General features: G+C 37.6%; 2 long non-coding RNA genes across 2 annotated transcripts; one reads left to right on the top strand and one right to left on the bottom strand.

Annotated features, from left to right (window-relative positions):
- Nucleotides 1-536: 536 nt before the first annotated feature.
- LOC133736367 (uncharacterized) lies at nt 537-2,650 on the bottom strand. The gene is made up of 3 exons (XR_009859521.1): nt 2,412-2,650; nt 1,405-1,680; nt 537-637 (listed from the first exon to the last, which is right to left on the bottom strand). It is a non-coding gene; the product is annotated as an uncharacterized LOC133736367 (long non-coding RNA).
- Nucleotides 2,651-11,639: 8,989 nt separating this feature from the next.
- Nucleotides 11,640-13,074, top strand: LOC133739937 (uncharacterized). The gene is made up of 2 exons (XR_009860901.1): nt 11,640-12,710; nt 12,805-13,074. It is a non-coding gene; the product is annotated as an uncharacterized LOC133739937 (long non-coding RNA).
- Nucleotides 13,075-17,500: the final 4,426 nt, after the last annotated feature.

Below are 17,500 nucleotides of genomic sequence, written 5' to 3'. Positions count from 1 at the left end.
TTCTAGTGCATGCCCTAAACACAAGCAAATGAATGAAGTGAAAAGTCAAATAAATAGCTCGGTATTGATGTGCCTTGACCAGCTCTTTAGAGATCTGTGATCCACAATTGGGTTGAGATGATGAAGAGGACTTTGTCATGGTTAAAGTATTCTTGGAAGCAGCAGCTTCAGCCTGCGTAGAATCAAACTAAGAAATAAGGAGAAAAAAGCAGAATGCAACACACAGGCAATGAGGTAAGAATAACATTGAACGATAGCATGTACCAGTCATCATATATTGATTACCCTGAATATCCGGTGAATGCCTCAAAGTAGCATGTACCAGACCAAATGCTATATTTTTGTAGAAGTAGCAAATCTGAAAAGCAAAATATTTCCATCAACAAGTGGATGAAGTTCAAAAAAGAAGACTAAGTAGACACATGCTCTCGTGTTCCTAAGCATGTGCAAGTATACAGCATACAACATACAAGCACAAGCAAGTGGCATTTTAACAAATCTGTGACAATAAAGTACTAGATGAGCATACTGATATTATCATCTGAGCAATCCTTTTATAGCACCAATGTCCATGGACAACCAAAAGTCTCTCCAAAAACTGAAACTGGGCAATAGCAAAGTCACTGGCCATCACAGCCTGCAAGCAATTACGAACTATCAATATGAGATTCACTGTAAAATGAGAAACTGGTTCTTGCTTCCACCACAGATACCTTGCTTCCCATTTAGACATGTAATACAAACATTATCACATGTAAGCTATTATATGTTATATAAATACAGACCCAGATGACCCTCCACCCACACACAGACAGACAGACACATTATCTGTTCATAGTCAGGTAACAATTCCAACGAAGCACCACATGTCATTGTAGTATCTCTGTTACTAGGAGTACTAATGTGCCAGTAACTCCTAATATGGCTCCATTACATGCACTATTAACTGATCCTAGCCAATGAAAGACATAAAAAGTATAAAAGAACAATCAACTTTATGCAACTACTTGTTTACCTTTTCAAATATTATTAGGTTTTGGTCCACATTTATTAGAGTAAATAATTTTTTTGGCTCTTGTCCTCCATTATTGCAATCTTTTTAAATAAATAAAAACAATAAGAAATGATGTTACATGTGTATAAATTTTAAAAAGATTTAAAAAGAAGGGGGAAATGTAGCTTTATTATTATTCACGTTAGTGCTTTCTACTTAAATGGTTAGAGACAAACCCTATGTTGATTGCAGTTTCCATCTTATCCCCTGTCAACACCCAGATCTTGAGATCAGGTTGTGCAAGATTGTATATGCATTGGGGCATCTAAGAGAATAAAAAAAGGTACTAAGTTGCCGTAAATCAAAACGGCAGTTCCTTATTTACTACTGTAATAAGAAGCTTATCTTACCCTTTTTTGCAATTTGTCCTCCACAGCTGTAGCACCAACCATGATCAAGTCTTTTTCCATCTTCTCTGCTACTCGCTCGAGCATCACCTCCCTATCAGCCCCGATAGATGATTTTGCTTTTGAAATTCATTGTTCCAAGCAGAATACTCAGACTCCTCAAGCTTTTTATAAGCAAGCGTCAACGTACGCAACCCAGCTTCTCCATATTCATTCAAATGCTTGGTACTAGCTTCCTCATAAATTCTTCCATTCTTTGACAGTCAATCGAAAATGATGCTGTGGATGTAGATAAAGGGAATAAGATTAATAAAGATAAAAAAGATCAAAAATCCATGCTTTCCTCTCCCCCTGTTTAGGATGCTTTGGGGGGGGGGGGGGGGGTTGAGAGAGGGGATGAAATATTGCAGAGTCAGAGTCCAAAGAAATGTTTGTTATATCTAGATATCAACTAGGCAAAAAATTGTTAAACCCAGAACACAAAAAGAACTTTCAAGCTCAAAAACCAATCTCTAGTACAAAACACCCAGATCTTACACACACTGAATACAAAGAAACAGAAAATGCATACAAACTGGGGAAACAGAAATACTAAAAGCTAAGAAGAGCCTAAGAAGATTGAACAGAAACACAAAGAACACAAACCATTGATATGCATTAAAACATGAACAAAGAAAAAAATATAAAGAAGAGCCTAGTCTGTGCTTGAATCATTTGATATAAAGAATGCAAACCAATCATTTGGATCAACCTGTTAGAACTTAGAACATAATGAATTATCATTTAATTACATTCTTCACAAATTACATTTGTGTAATTTAATCCCTATCCAAAATCCTATACTATATCAGCTCAACAATAGAAACTCTTTCAACAAATTTAAAGGCAACCAATTTGTATTAGTACATAAAGTGCTATCATTACTCTAACTATAACAAATAGCACATCAATTATGTGTCACAAATAGTCCAAGCTCACTTGACTAAGAGAATGAAAATATGAAGGCTGACCTATCTTAAAACCATTATATTCAATGGTTGAATCATCTGGTCTTGCATTTTCTTTACTATAGAAGTCCATGGTATACAACATGCCCGAATATCCACCCTGTTTAACACCAATTCCCAGGCATAGATCCTCATTATGTTTGGATCTCATCTTATTGAAGTGCTTTGATGCATTCTCTGTGAGTGAAATTGCAGGTGCAATGTCGTCGGATGTCTAGGCAGCTGAAACACAAATGGGGATTAGCATTGAGCAGGCCATAATCAAATAAATGATATGAAAACGAAATGAAATTCACATTTGCTTTGCATAATGTGTTTCAAACTATTATAGACAATTTAGATCCAGCTAAATATTATCCGAAATTCTTAATTCGAACATCGTAATAAATAATTCACATCCAAACTAAATTCATGCAGCATTTATATGACGAATTTATGCTTCTAATTGAAAAAGCAAAGGCCTTTTGTTGTGGAGACCTAACAAATTTCAATTACAGCGAACAATTGGAAATCAAAACCAAATTATAGCAAACTAATTATAGAAACAAAAAAGAGCGCAACTGACTGGAAGTTGAATTGAATGGGTATTCCATGGCTGATAGTAGTGGATGAAAATCAGAAAGAAATTGAATTCCAAGCTGAAGAGGAAACGAAGCAGAGAGGAGAGGCAGTGCGTAATTACCATATGCAGAGATCATCATAACCAGAACTAATTCTTGGCAGTAGGCCCGGAACCATAACCTGTTTCCCTTCCCTTTCAGGACATGCAACCAAAGCCAATAACTCAGAGCTGAATCAAAACAATCGCAGCCATTACCAAGCACAATCCTGCAAATCCCAAATAGCCCAAAAAATGAAATCAGAAAAGCATGCCAACAAAACATTAAAGAAGTCATAAATTGTCAAATACCAAAAGCCAAAAAACCAAATTTCTTTCCACCAGAGAATGAGAAGACCAACAAAAAAATCTTCATGTACGATCGAGCAAACAATCCTAGCCCCCCTCTCTTTTCTACACAGATCGAGCAAACAACTGAAAACAAACAAACACCTCTCTATCTCTCTCTCAGCAAAATAACGAAGACCAAATCTAGAGAAGGAGAAAAGGGAATTACCTTCGTGATGATGTTGCTCAGAATCAAAACTTCGAGCTTCTTCCTTTTTGGTTTGCAGGTGAGGGGAGATGAGAGAGGAAATGGGTTGGCTTCGGAGAGATAGACATGAACAAGAAGAGGGATCAAAATCTTAATCGATGAGTGCAATCGAACCCTAATCTAGATGTGTTTGATAACAGAAGGTGTTTTGATGAGAGATTGATGGTTTTTGATGATGTTGAGAATAATCCCATTCATATCGAGGTACAGATTGTCATACTCGCCATTAGGATTTGGCTTACTGGTGTGGACCGGAATCGAAACGTCGCCGATTACAACCGGTTCTTCTTCTACCACATCGACGACGACGAGTGGATACTTCTCCGCTAGCCATCTGTAGAAAGCTGGAACTCCCATTGCCGATCGCGCTAAGCTCCGAGCCCAGCAGATCTCTCTGTTTCTCTATCGGAAAAGGCAGAGCGAAATTGGAGGTCGAATCAAAACCCTAAGCTGAGACTGAAACTCTGAATTGAATAGGAGAAGGAACAAACCGCGCGCCGAGCGTGATTTTGTTTGGCAACTTAGCAAAATGGTTGAGAGCTGCTCGATGAGGAGAGGAAACGGCTGTTTTGATAAAGTCTTGACGGGGAGACAACAAATCCAATAAACCTAGCTAGCTAATTAAGTTGTCAAAGGCGGGCTTTTAATTTTTGCTTTATGAATCAGACAACATAAAGACGAAGTTTTGTTGTCTGATTGTGAACAACTTAAACCTCAGCTAAGGTTTCAAAGAGGGAAAAGTTCCCGCTATAATATCGACCAAAGTAACATGCTAGGCAATGGTCATTTACACAATGGAAACAACTCATTTGGTTGTGTGATTATCAATCTGGTGCTATATTTCAATCAAAACTTAGAGGTTTTTGGGCGGCTCGAGTGCCATTTTGGGCCAAATAAAGGCACATCCAAATATTTCCCACTTCATCACACAACAAAAAGTAAAAAACCGTTGTATCATGTTTTGCATGCTACTCTCATACAACAGATATAACTATACTGTTGTACGATGTAGTACCAATTTGGAGCCAAATTTGAGTCGATCTGGGAGGGAAATCTGCCGCTATTTTTTTTTTATGATTCAGACAACAGATTATTCTTGTAACCGTTGTGCAATGACCTTCTAAACAAAAACTTCAGAATTTTAACCACCTTATACAACGTAAGTTTACTAAACATGTTGTGTGATTCACTTTTCTTCATCACACAACACATTTTTTTTTTTCGTTGTGCAAAAAGTGTTGTGTGTTAACGTTTTTGGTGTAGTGTCACTACTTTAGGCCAACGGTTCTAAAGCATTGAAGCTTGAAAATAGAATGGCATCGGAATTGTCAAGCTTATGGGATATTAATTTGGTAAGCATGCATACATATGTATCATAACTTGAAGTTTTTGAATCTTAAGTTAAGTATGCCACAGATTTCATAACTTTTGCGTTATTTTTTTTTATATGATTTCCCCAGTTTATCAGTCCCGAGTGTATGTAAACTATTTGATTGACTTGCGTCAATCTACATTTTATAAGAGCTTTAGTATTTGATCATGATGCTCTCAATACCTTGATAGTTTATTAATTGCATCTACTTTTCTTTCCTTGCACTGATTTTGCTTACAACTATCGTAGTGGTACAATACCAAAGGAATGAGCTTCAAGCTTGCAGTGATTTTGCTTACAACTATCTTGGGAGATCGAGCAAATTGTATTCTTTTTTATTATCATGTAAAGCTCATAAAACTTGAAAGCTTGTTAAGCAAATGAAATAGATATAGGCACTTGGGCAAGGTTAATTCCTGTGTAAATGTTGGGATGAATACTGCTGATGGAATGAAATGGTTTTTGGAATCAAGCATGTGTTGTTCAATTGTACAGAATGTAACTTGTCGACAATATATAGCTTGAGTCACTGACATTGGCTCAATTTCTCCAAGACACGCCTCGTTAGGCCAAAATGCTCATTTTGGGTTCAAACATTAATAAAGTGTCGATTCTTTAATTCGAACTTTATTATTCTAAAGATATAAGAGCCAATGGTTTTTATGTGGAGACACACAGTAAGAATGGACATAAGTTCCTTTGCATTACCTCTAATGACTACGGACGAAAACGAGTATTAGAGAAGCTTATGTGTCGCTTTAGTAGGTTATATGTAACCACTATTCAAGTAATTAAGTCCAATGACATCATAAGAGATGACCTTTGGGACACCGACACATATAGGCTTTGGGATGACCATTTGGGACACCTAGGTCATGATGATCCGCATACTAAAGACTTCACACAGACATCCCTTCTTCAAAACGAAGAGAAGTAAGAATCAAAAGTCAATTCAAAGAGAGCATTGCACCGCAGCCGCGCCTTGGGGGGCCGCCCCCATGCACCCGGCCGGCCAATGCCGGCGCCGTGATTCCCCCACGGCAAAATCATGGCTTTGACGCCATGTATGTAGACTTGGCTCCTCTCTCTACTTGTCAAAGTCAATTGTAACATTGTGGCTCAACCAAAACCTTCATTGGTTGATTATAAGGCCAATCTTTCATTCTGTAAAACCTGTTTTTTAGGATCGAGACCATCCTATGCAAAGGACACTAAAGAAATAATTTCATTCTTACATAGAATCCAAGGGGATTCTGTGGATCAATTCAACCAACTTGCGGACTGCTTAGATGTTTTATGGTGTTGGTTGATGTGCGGACACGCTGGTCACGTGTCGCGCTATCGTCCACTCGTAATGCTGCTTATGATAAACTCCTGGCCCAGATCATATGGCTACGGGCTCACTACCCAGATCATCCCAATCAGTCAATTCGACTTGATAATGCTAGAGAGTTTAAATCGAAAATTTTCAATGACTATTTCATATCATTGGAAATTGATATTAGACATCATATTCTCATGTACACACCCCAATGGTCTCGCGGAAAAGCCACCATTAAGCGACTACGACGGTAGCCCGGACATTGGTAATGTGCACCAATATTTTCGCTTGGGGTATGCAATATCACATGTAGCTATGCTAATTCATCTACGACCCATAGCCACTCAACCTTTATTTGCGTTACAGCTAGTGACTGGGTGCGAGTCTAATATCTCGTATTTATGCATATTTGAGTGTACGGTTTATGTGCCAATCACGCTGCCACAGTGCATCAAAATGGGTCATTGCAACGAATGCATATTTGTGCTGGATATAAATCTCCAACTATAAGTCCGCTATGTAGAACGCCTGACAGGCGATCTCTTTACCGCTAGATTTGCGGATTGTCACTTTGATGAGACAGTCTTCCCGTCGTTAGGGGGAGATTAGAACGTCAACGTTTAACAGGAACGACAAGAATTGTCGTGGTCTATCCCCACTATGTCTCATCTTGATCCCCTAAAAGTGACGAGATCACATATACCTGCTGCAAACATACCTACAAGGATTGATGTCCCCACAAGAGGACATGGTGCCACCCAGAGGATATGGGTACGGTACCACCACCATGGATGGTGGTATGGTGACGCCACAAGGTGGCATAATGGCGTCATAGGCCATGGGTTCCGCTAGAGAGCATAGGAGACGCATAGATTCGATGGATTCTCGCCCTAGGAAGAGAGCGAGTTTGGCACAACTTGATCCATTGATCATTGATATTCAAAATCCGTCTCATGAGAATATTCTGGATTGTGGTTATATCCAAGAGACATCGTTGGGGTACGCCTCAATGTTAGAACCAATTCCTCAGAATATAGAGATCTCTACAAACTACACTAGTGTACATGAGGACGTGGGATTATTGAGATCCCGAACATTACTCCGTTGAAGAATACCAACGTAGAGAAAATTGGCCTAAATGGAAAGATGCAATCCAGGTTGAATTGGATTCACTAACGAAGAGGAAAGATTTCAGGCTTGAGATGGCAACACCTCCTAACATAAAACCTGTTGACATTAATAGGTCTTCGTTAGATAGCGTGATGAGAAAAAGAGATGGTAATCTCGCCTTATGGCGCAAGGCTTCTCACAAAATGCCCTGGAATGGACTACGAGAAGACATATTCTCTCGTAATGGATGTCATTGCACTCCACTACCTTGTCAGTTTGGTAGTTTCCAAATAACTGAACAGGCAGCTTACGAATGTGGTCACTACGTATCTTTATGGGGATCTAGATACGGAATATAATGAAGGTTCTTATGGACTTCATTTACCTAAATCAAGTGGCTCTAGACCACGAAGCGCGTTTGCAATGAGGTTGAAACGCTCACTAAAGTGACTACTTGATTGGGAAGGGATATGATGAACTATGCCCACGCGTTTCCATGATAAGTTCCGGATTTGCAATTGTCGCGGTTTATGTTGATGAACATAATTTGAACCTTTGAGAGTTAAGGGAAACCGCTGAACACCTGAAATCCGAGTTTGAGATGAAGGACCTTGGGAGAACACGATTTTGTCTAGATTTAGAAATTGTATACTGTGTCAATGAATGCTTTGGCATTTTGATAAAGTCAAGATATACTCCCATGGCCGTCTGTAGTCTTGACCCTAAGAGGGATATGTTTCGTCCCAGGGATGATGACGAAGACGTGTTAATTGGCAGAAGTGCCTTACCTAAGTGCAATAGGGGAATTATTGTACTTAACACAATACAAGACCGGACACCTCATTTGTTATGAACTTATTGGCTAGATGTAGCCCTGCGCCAACGTGATGCCATTAAAATGGTGTAAAGACAATCTTTTGATACTTAAAGAGTACAATAGATATGGACTTGTTTTATCCCTACAGAGAGAAAATGAATGACAAAAGAATGGGATCGGACCCCATTAGGCATAATGCCGCCGTGACTGGCAAGATGGCCAGCTCCGGCACCACCAAGAGTGGTCGGCGTCACCCTCCTCCCCTCCGTCAAAATGATGGTGATGTTTTGATAGGTTTTGTTGATGCAGGGTATCTCTCTGACCCTCACAAATGTCGCTCCCAAACAGGTTATGTCTTTACCATGGGAAGCACCGCGATATCTTAGAGGTCTACAAAGCAGACATTTGTCACTACTTTCTCGAATCATGCAGAGATTATTGCTCTACATGAAGTCGTGCGTGAATGCATATGGCTAAGGTCTGTAATTAGACATATTTGAGGAATTTGTGGTTTGAAGTCTACCACAGATAAACCTACATGCATATATAAGGATAATGCAGCTTGTATCGAACAAATGAAGTTAGGTTTCATCAAATGCGACAACACCAAGCATATATCGCTTAAGTTCTTTCATTATCAGCAATAACATACACTTCTAAAGATTGAAGTGACTCAAATCCGATTAGAGGATAATGTAGCGGACTTATTTACTAAGTCGTTTCCTAAATCCACTTTCGAGAAACATGTAAAGAGTATCAGATTGAGAAAGTTATCCGAACTCCCATGATTGTAGCAATCAGGGGGAGATGTCGGCATCAGGGGGAGGCGTGATGTCTACATGTTTGATCTCGAAGAGTGAAGGGCGTGTTGTACTCTTTTTCTCCTGCTCGAGATTGTTTTTGTCCCACAGGGTTTTTATTACTCGAGCAAGGTTTTTAACGAGGCAACATTTGAAGCGCCATGGTGTCACGATGACATCACGTTTGGACGGCACAAGGGGGAGTGTTGAATGATATTCGATTAATGTGTGTGTTAAGGTTTGGATCCGTGGGGATCTCTAGTTAGCTTTAGAGAGAGGGATAGAGAGAGAGATTTGACACAAGATGTATAGTGGTTCGCCTCCGCATGAGCGGGAGACTACGTCCACTTGAAAGCTATACTAGTGTGTCGAGCCTTGCGGCCTAACAAGATTACAAGAGATGTAATGAATGTCTTGAGTTGTGGGAGGAGGCATTCCTTTTATAGATGAAGGAATGCCTCTCTTTTACTTGTTCTTCGATGTGGGACAAGCAAAGTTACTATTCTAGTCTATTTAACATGCAGAAAGCCATGTTGTGGAGGCATCTTGGCAAGGGCGGGAAGGTGGCTTCCCGGTGGCGGATGTGCGACTTCCGGATACCGCCGCGTAGCCTGAACATAGGGCTACACGATGTATGTCTCGGTTGGGCCTTGCCATGTCTTGTGGATGTCCCAAAGTGGGTGTTACTTATGCTTGGTGACGTAGTAAATACTCCATATTATTGGAGGTATGTACAGTGTGCCTTACCAAACTAGGATTACTTTCTATAGTTGTAATAGGAGAGAATGTTCTAGATTCCTAGTTCTAATTAGAATAGGATTCCTTGTACTAAAAAATTATGTACTTATATCCTCTATATATAGAGGCTCCTATTATCAATAAAAGTTACAACTATTCTCCCAATTCTCTCTACAGTTCTCTTTTCCTCAAACAATTTTGACAAATATATATATGTTAAAGTGTTAGCTACCCAAACTAAGTTTGCTCCTCTTCCATGATAAACTTGGAGGATTGAACTCGCTTATTTGCTTTTGGTTGCCGAGCTACCAAACTGGCCTTTAGGGTTAAGTCTTCGATCATTTGTACTTCTGGGTTTTAATTATTTTGGAATTTTTTAATTCTATTTTACCTGCAACTATCTCCCAATTCTGTGAAATTTTGAGGCTGTTTCTGTTTATTCATGTTAAGCAAGTTGTTGTTCTATGAAATTGGTTATTGAAATTTTGGTGTCTCATGGTTTGTAATTGCTTAGAATTGCCCATCATGTGTTTGCTAAAATGGTTCTATGAAAAAAGCACCTGCGAAGTGTATAAAGGAGTTAACTTTATTGTTTCCGGATTGTTAAGCGCATTATTTTGTTTTGTGGAAGATACTTTTGTTGCTGGATTGCTGCCACATTTTGTGGCATTGATTACCTTAATTAAGTTTATGAGTAACTACTAACTATATAGGGGAAATGAACTTAGCTATAAAGGTTTTAGGTTTTCGTTTCATTTTGCTGGGGCATTTTTTTGAGTTAGGTACTTTGCTAAAACATAAATTAGTTAAGTCTTGGTATGAGACCGGTTTAATATGCCATTGTGTTTCATGTTCTGATTAGTGTTTCCAAGTAGATGTGGTGAATGGTGGTTCTGTATATCACTTGTATCTCTTACTTTCATGATTTTGTTTATCTACATCTTGATTTTGGATGCTGGTGGTTGTCTTCCAGGTTAAAGGACCATCAGATAGCAATGAATTAAACCCTTCATTTTCAGTTTCATTATTTATATCAGAGTCAAATATATTGCCTCCTTTACTTACAATGTACACCTTTCAATTATACCAAAATTCATTTTGTGGGATTCAAATTTCCTCACCATTTTTATTTTGTGGTGATATCACCACCCTATTAAAACTTGCCACATCATGTAGAATTAATTTAATCTTAAATTTTTTTTTAATAAAACATCATGATTAATTATAATTATGTTTTATAACACTTGATAGTTTTATATTGAGTGATGGTATCACCACCAATATTTTGGTGGTGAGCAAATTTGAATCCCATTTTGTGTTTAAATTTCAATGTGAAGATGCAGACCCTAATCGTTAATATTGGTGGTGAGCAAATTTGAATCCCATTTTGTGTTTAAATTTCAATGTGAAGATGCAGACCCTAATCGTTTATTATTGCTTTACCAGAAACTATGGCTTTTATTGTCAACTATTTTCTTTGAAGGTGCAAACTTTGATTTCATGTCCTTACTATCAAAGAATAGTTTGTGGTGATGGAATCAAAGGCTTGGAGGAATCATATGATATGGAAGTACTTTTTAGAGCAGTTCAATCGGGAACAATTTGTGTCTCTTCACAAAAATATTATTCCAATTAGTGTAATATATGGTATTTTATCAATTTGATCAATAATAAAGTCATTTTTCAATTATATCTTTCATTATTGTAATTTTTACCAAAAACAAATCCCGCGGCATAGCGCGGATACCATTGCTTGTTTATATTACAATTTACAAGTTTTCAACTATGAATATATGCTATATATTCAATTATATTTAGTCTATTCTAAAAAAATAATACATGTTACATACCCACAGAAATAACTGACATGTGGGGAGCGTACTTATGTGGGAGAGGCCTACCCGGAACCTTGTTTAGATTCAACCTATCTCACAAGTAATATTAAAAAGGTAAAATAGTTGTTTGCAAACCAAACCAGTGAAGGCATGAAGCATTGAAGCTAGCTAGCTAGAAGAGGTTTGTAAGGAGTGGAGTGGGTTTGGACTGAAGAAGAGGGAGGGGAGACGACAGGGGAAGAAGAAAATTGATATACTGATCCACCGCTTCACTCTGTCACTATCAATTTCTTCTACATACCAAGCCAAACTCATCAAACACTTCACTCTAGCTTCATCGATAATCACTGTATATCGAGTCCCATTTTCACAACAACACAGCGAGCAACTCCTATCCATAACTTTTCCGATCGAGTTCTATGGGAGCATCTACTGTTCACTATCAGCTTATTGTTTTATTATGTTGGCTTCTATACACTGTAAGAAGCCACTCTCTTTGAGTCTTTGTTCTTTAATTTGAAATCTTTACTCGCTCGCTATTTAACCCAGTACCGATTGATTGCTGATTAGTGTTTCTTGCTTTCACCTGGAATCTCATCTGGGTTCCATTTGTTTTGGGTGTTTGGAGCTTTAATTTGGGATTGCGAATCTGGGCTTTGTCTTTGGTGGTTTGCAAATTTGGTTATTGGGTTTTGATATTGATAATTTCTGCACGGAGATTTTCTGTGGATTACAGAAAGGTTGGAACTGGATTTCTTTGTTACTATGCACTCCTGTATTGTTATCTGTTTCCCCTAAATGCATGCAATGAAAATGGAGTCTGAAGTACGCACTCCAAGGCCTTTGAAAATAAAGAAATGCATGAAATAAATTAACTTCAAACATTTTAATGTTAATCTTGAGTTTAATCCAAGCCTGCAGGGCTTTGATGAAAGCCAAATGGCCCAAATCTGTCAAAAGAACAACAAATATTACACATTTATACTACTGTACCTAAAAGGATTCACAATCACACAACTGAGACCAAAACAGATAAAATAGTGTAACTAAATGGATGGCTAGACTTTTCTTAATCTGAATCTCTGGGTACTACAAGCGTTGAAGATGATGTAGAGTCAAGGCCATGAGAATCTGAAATCCTATCTATGGCATCAGGTATATGTTACATGGTCTGTTTGATTTTGCATTCAATCTTATGATATTTTTGTTTTTTTGATGTGCAATTTGTTCTGATTCATTCTTCTTGCAGGTTTTGCTTATTACTGGAGGAGGTCAATTTCTATGTTGAAGGTCTGTGGTTTTATTTGCAGTCAGGCTGTCTCCTTTTCCTTCAACTCTTTATTTGACAGCCATTCCTAATTTTTGATTGATATATAAATTGTCAAAGCCAATAAGAAAGTAGGAGAGACAGAGTTGTGTTCATCTGAGAAAGAGCTTGATGCTCGGGTATGTTTTCTTACCAAGCTTTGTTATTTCCAGATTTAATCTATTAATCGTTCTCCTGTGATTACTTGCCTTATATACTCCTCTCTAATTTTAGACCGTTGGAACATATCAAGACTTGCAGTATGTCATATAACATGAGAGCATTCCATTTAGAAAATCCTTAAAGAGATCAAACAACTTATAAACACATCAATGGTTCATATAGACAAAGAGGCCCTTTTTTACTCTTATCTTTTTGTTGTACTTTTTTTTTTTTCCCATAAGTTTTTAAGCTAACAGCAAAAACAACCAACACTCCTTACTATAATTTCTTTCTTTCAAAATATTAACCCTGACTGCTTTTCCTGATAATGGATTGTTCAATTCCAGATGTGGAATTCTCAATGAAAAAAGAAAACAAACCCGCAGCATCGCGTTGGTTGGCTAAATTAAACCAAAAATGTATATCTAAAATATCAAGTCTCTTCCTATCTTCTCTTGTCAAATATGAATAGTGTTTCACGATGCAGTCATTCAATTTGAGATTTATAGTGGTTTGCTAATTTGGTGAATTGCAAGAAATTTCGGTATTTGTTTAATAGATAAAAAGCAACTATCATGTCTTCTCTGGGGAATAGAAGAGAAAGGGCTTATGCAGAAAGAAAAGAAGATACAGGGAGAATACAAAATTAAAAGAGAGAAAGCCATAGAGGTTGAAAAAAAAGTGTTAATTAACAATCGAATGAACTGTATTAATGGGAAAATTGATGTTTCCAGTAGAGTTCAAGCTCATTTTCTTCGATCTTCTTGAGGCGTATTTACGAAGAAGTAAATTTTGTTGTTGATTATATTGTTGATTTAGGCCTCGCTGCTGGAATTAGTTTTGTTTGGCTTCATTGCCTCCCCATTTCTGTGTCCTTAGCGTTCCGCTTGGATTGGTTGGGAGGGGGTTGTGTTAAGGGTTTTGTTTTGTAGTTTTTATTTTCTATATAAAAAAAAAAAATCAAATGGACAACCATTGCGTTCTAGGGGTAACACATATTGAACTGTTAGTATCTTTCTTTTGATTAAATGGAGACAATTACTTTCATGTAAAAGGAAAAAGTTACGATCGTGATCACAATGAAAAGCAGGAGCCATAATGGTCTACTTCTAACTCAAGTCAAATCAGAGGACCCGGACATTCATCCTAAGTCAAAAAAAAAAAAAAGTAGCTACAAATCTCCAGTACACCATGAGATAACAAAGATAGCTACTAAATTGGCAACATGCCATAAACACCGGCGTGACATTTGGGTTATGAGTCAGACCTCTACTTCTCGACTAGTGAATATGCTCTAGCCACCTCTACCTCTCGACTAGTGAATGTTCATGATAAGTTGCAGATTAACCCATCATCACAAATAGTCGATGGTATATTGCATCACAATCACGACAAGTCAACTCTGTTTCAAACTACAGAAAACAAAAATAAATTAAACTAAACTAAGAGTAAGAGTGGTGCCTCAAGTAGGCCCAAGCCAAAATTAGGCCCAAATCTAGACCCAAACTGTTTGGACTCAAAATGAACATTTTGGCCTGACAAGGCATGTGTTGGAGAAATTGAGCCAATGTCAGTGGCTCAAGCTATATATTGTCGATAAGTTCGAAATATATATTTAGAGGCTAAATAAAGCCTACTATGGAAGCATGGAAGCATAAAAAGTCAACTTTAGTACATTTTCCTACTTCGGCTAGGAGAAACCGAGCTAAACAAGGAAGGAGAGGCGGCAGACTAACCAAATGAAATCTAAATGAGCTAAAACTTTCCAGATTAATTCTAGAAAGCCCAATGATCATTTCTTATGAAGAGTGCCAGAGCTAGTTTTGAGTGGAAGGCCTTCAAACAATCAGTCCAATTTTCTACAGAAGCAAAACTGGAAAACTGGACCTCCTGTAAGAGGTCCAGCAGCATTTCCAGCCCAACCGCATGGAATAAAGCTCTGAAAATTTGTCAGGATGATCTACACTCATAGTGGAACATTTTTTATGAAGAAGTCAAAGGCTCATTCTGAAGGCTTGTTGGAGAAATAATTGAAGGAATAAAGGGGCAGAAACTGACCTAAAACCAGCTCAATATTCACATGTTCATGTTTCCTACCCACATGAAGAAAGCTAGATGATTTTCTTTTTTTCCTTGGATATATTTTTCTACAACAATCTCTTTAATAGATCATCATCACTTCCATGTTTTTGCACCTTCATGCCTTGCTTTCATTTCATCATTTCTCTATCTTTTCCATATTTTACAAATCACTTTCATACTCCACTTTCATTATTTTTCTTCCACTCATCATTTCACTCTTCTTTTTCTTCCCTATATAAACACATTCTCCTCTCATTACAACTCATTCACATACAACAACAACATTTCTAAGATGATCTAAGTTCTCTCTAGAGCAAATCTCTCTAAGAGCAACTCCTCTCATTCTCTTTCTCTTAGCGGTGATCACACTCCTAGTCCTAGTCTTCTCAGAAGCCGACTTTCAGTGCCACCAAACCCTCTGTCAACGTACTTCGATCCTAGTCTCCTCGGGAGCCGACGGTAGTGCCGCGACCACAACGGTTACAGAACCAGCCAAGCAAGGGTAACGCCCTAGCAACCCAGCCAAGCTAAAGTCACGCTTTAGCAAGATCTCAATACTTCCCGGTGATTTCGCTCTGCTCAATCTGCAATATTGAGTATCGATTGTGTGAACAAGAAGAAACTACAGCAAAGTCCTTACCACAAGGCACAAAGAATCCCACGACGAGGTTGGTGCTCTCCTCGTCTACAATCGCTTGATAGAAGTCAGGTCAAGGGACACCCCCGACGACCGCACCCGAACGGTGCTGGCACACCCGCGCAAGAAAAAAGACTGTTGACCAGCTGCAACAAAATTGGAGCCAAACACAAACCACATCCCTCTCCACTTTTTCTAGTGTAAAAGACCAAAATTACCCTTATTTCTTTACTATACATATATCCTCTCTATCAGCCAAAACCAGAGTAGGCTATGTCGTCTCTCAGTTTAATTGTCCAACTCTCTCTACGAAGTCGTCGCATCACTGGCCAATTAACAAGAAAAATTCTTCCTGGTACAGAAGTCGTAAATTTTACAGAGAAACTGAGAGGTAGACCACTGAATGTTTATAGTAGTGGCAAAAAAAGATAGACAGAGACATACGAGAGAGGGTGTGAGATGGTGACGTGTATATGCTGCTGAGAAGCAGTTAAAAAGCTAAAGGTTACCCAAAAAAAATAAAAAAATCAAATCAAATCAATACCTACAATATTGAAGTTAAATTTGATCATTTTCGAGATGGGAACGATAAGTCCGTGGTTTTTGTTTTGATTTATATGTTTATTTGAAATTTTGAACAATTCTGTGTTTTACAACTTCATGTTTGTACGTACGTGTTTTAACTTGTAAGGTGTTCAAGAGCCTTGTAGTAGTATTGAGTTCATCCGTTTAAAGAAAACCCAGCACAACTGCAAATGTAAAGCAAGGAGGATAATTTAGATATAATCTCTTGAAGGATTACATTGCAGATCATTTGGAGGGTTACATTACAGATTATTTCGTTCTTGATGGTGCATGGATATTTTCTCTTGAAAAGAAGTGGACAGTTTCAATTCACTCCTCCAATTCTAATAAAATTATCTACTCTCGTTTACCATTTGGGTTAACCTCAAAGGCTTAAAAATTAGTCATTGGAATATTGACTTTCATCAAAACCGTCCAATTGTTTGATATAATTGGATGAGTTACTCGGGGTCGTCTTGGGTACCTTGATGTATGTCATACCCTTATTTTTTTTACTTTTACTAAATTAATATAGTGGAAACCTACTGAATTGGTCAACAGGTTACCCAATTAAATATCGACATGTGTCATTTTTAAAAATAAAATTTACCATATTAACAACACACTCTTTCTTGATATGTAACATTGTTAAAAATCATGTAACAAGTATTGTCAAAATAATAAATTACACATAGTTAAACTACAATTACGACTTATGACAACAGTTGTTGTGGTTATTGTAATTGAGTAGTCAAAGATGTAAATATCATATTTGGACAACTTTTATCAAATTTAGAACCTTGATTATCAAGTGGAGAAGCTCCTTACAATACTGAGTTGTTACATATCTTTTGGTCTAATTTTAATTTTACCATGTTCACAACACAAATGTTGTCGGAATTGTAAAATGGTTGGTAATCTTGTAAATGGTATAGTTTTTGAAGTAATTACTACAATCAGAACAAAAGTTACCGCTTTTACACCAATATATAGTTGCGAGTTATGGTAAAATATGTAGTCATTGAGTAATTATTTCATTAATGATAAAAATATAAAGATTTACTACTTTGACAACAAATTTGTTGTTGCACTTGTTAAATTGTCCATAAATTAGTACATTAGTTTAGGTTGAGTAATTACTATAAATAGGACAAAAGTTACCGCTTTTACATCAATTGTTGTGATTGTGGTAAA

The sequence above is a fragment of the Rosa rugosa genome, chromosome 3 (assembly GCF_958449725.1).
Source record: "Rosa rugosa chromosome 3, drRosRugo1.1, whole genome shotgun sequence".
Taxonomy (NCBI): domain Eukaryota; kingdom Viridiplantae; phylum Streptophyta; class Magnoliopsida; order Rosales; family Rosaceae; genus Rosa; species Rosa rugosa.
This window is presented reverse-complemented; position numbering and strand designations above follow the sequence as displayed.